At 37.2% G+C, this 2120-nt stretch overlaps 1 non-coding gene across 1 annotated transcript; it reads left to right on the top strand.

Moving 5' to 3' along the window:
- The first annotated feature begins 1745 nt into the window (after positions 1-1745).
- On the top strand, positions 1746-1854 carry LOC119506603. Its single transcript, XR_005211017.1, has one exon. It is a non-coding gene; the product is annotated as a U6 spliceosomal RNA (small nuclear RNA).
- The last annotated feature ends 266 nt before the right edge of the window (positions 1855-2120 follow it).

Here is a 2120-nt window from a genome sequence, read left to right as displayed (position 1 = left end):
TTCTCTTTCACTGTCTATGTTTTTACTTTGCTTTCTAGGTTACTCAAGGTGAGAAACTCTCCAATCAAATGATATCTAGTTTTCTGTTCCCTGGTCCCCAACAAGGGTGCACAGGCCAGATGAGTTAGTATAAGTGGTAGTTCCTTGGAAGGTTCTTATTGTCATAGAAATGTGGTAGATTTGAGGAAGTTTCTTTTCGATAAATGGCAACTTGGCTCATTACAGTATTCCCTTTTTCCAAGAATTTTTTAGAAAGATTTCCAAGGTTTTGGTGAATCACAGATTTGGAACCAATGATCATGTTTCTTTATGGCCTATGGAGACCCATTTCCTTGTCCAGTGGAAGCTACTGCAGTTTGGGGCTGTAAGAAAATCTCTTGCAATGGGTATTGTGTATATTGCTGTTGTTTGAAATATTTCATAATAGAATGTTAAGAATTCCTGAATTATCATGTCACTCTGCCTTCCTTTATCCCCTTCTCTTACAGCTCTGAGGCAAAGTGGGAGAAGGTGAGCCATCACATCAGGTCATATATCCCTGTACCCTTCTACTAGCCACAGTTCAACTAGACTTGAGAAACAATCAGAGCAATATTTTTCTTCCAGCCACTTTCTTGCCTCTAGTAGTAACATTTTACTAATCAGCTCACAGCATGCTCTTAATGTTATCCTAGTATAGCAGGCCTTATAAGGAAAGCTAAGTCTGTTTTCATGTGCTTGCTTTACAGTGGGATATGCAGTGATCTTCTGACACTCCTATCGCAGAGTCTGCGACTGCACATCCATCTCCATGTAACTGGCCTTGAGTTGGTGTGATTCTCCAGCCTCACCCTTGCTCACACAGCAACTTTCTTAATCAGTCCTGCAAGTCTCACTTGCTTCTCTGGGCCTGTTTCTCACTCTTCTCTGTCCATCCTGCCCATCTTGTTCAGTCCCAATTCTCATTTCTTTTCCTTCTGCCAGTCTTGCATCAACCTCAGCAATTTTTGACTTGCCCTTTGTGAAAACATATTTCCATTATTATTCATTATTATGAAATGTTTCAAATTTACACCAAGTATAGGGAAGAATATAACACCTTTGTGCATAATTACCTTAGTATTACATGATATTTAAAAAAAAATTTAAAAAGCAGTTAAACACGGCAGGTACATTTGCGGTCCTATGTATTCCTCAATTTCATACACCCCTCTCCATTCCCAGAGGTAAGAACTATTATTAAATCAGATTTATCATTTTCTCATCCATATTTGCTATATATTTGGTTTTTACAGATTTTTAAACTATAGATAATGCATGTTATATCTGTTCTCACTTATTTTTAAAAATTTATCCATGTTGACAGATATAGCTATAATTCAGTGTTTTAACTGCTGTTAAATATTCCATTGTGTGAATATATTACAGGGTATTCATCCATTTTAAAGTTAATGAAACTTAAGGATATTTCCAACATTTTGCTTTATCGAAAATGCTGCTAAGAACTTTTTTTTGTACCTCTCTTCTCATGCACAAATTTCCCCAAAGCATACAACATTATTATCTCTTATCTCCACATACACTAAATTGTGCCATATTTCTCTCCAATGTGGTCACACTAATTTACACTCCTACCACCGATGTGCAGTAGGGAAAAGAGGCGTGGTGTCCCTTGAGAGATACTCCTAGAATGTACAAAAGCCAAGGAGATAATATGGAAGGATGCACTTCAAAAGGCAAGAAAGGTGGTTAAAAGTCTACTATGGGTGCTCACTTTGGCAATACATATATACTAAAATTGGAACAATACAGAAAAGATTAGCATGACCCCTGCACAAGGAAGACAGGCAAATTCGTGAAACGTTCCACGTTTTTAGATAACTCTTTTTAGGTTTTAATGAGTTGAAATAGCTAGCAGTAAATAACTGAAATGATCAAACTACAACCCAGTAGCCTTGAATCTTGAAGATGACTGTATAACAATGTAGTTTACAAGGCGTGACAATGTGATTGTGAAAGCTTTGTGGATCACGCTCCCTTTATCTAGTGTAAGGATGGATGAGTAGAAACAAGGGAGCAAAAATACTAAAGGAAAAACAGGGTGAGGGGGGATGATTTGGGTGTTCTTTTTTTTACTCTTT

This window comes from Choloepus didactylus, chromosome 11, assembly GCF_015220235.1.
Source record: "Choloepus didactylus isolate mChoDid1 chromosome 11, mChoDid1.pri, whole genome shotgun sequence".
Classification (NCBI taxonomy): Eukaryota; Metazoa; Chordata; class Mammalia; order Pilosa; family Megalonychidae; genus Choloepus; species Choloepus didactylus.
Note: the sequence above shows the minus strand (reverse complement) of the source record. Positions and strands in the feature narration are given on the sequence as shown.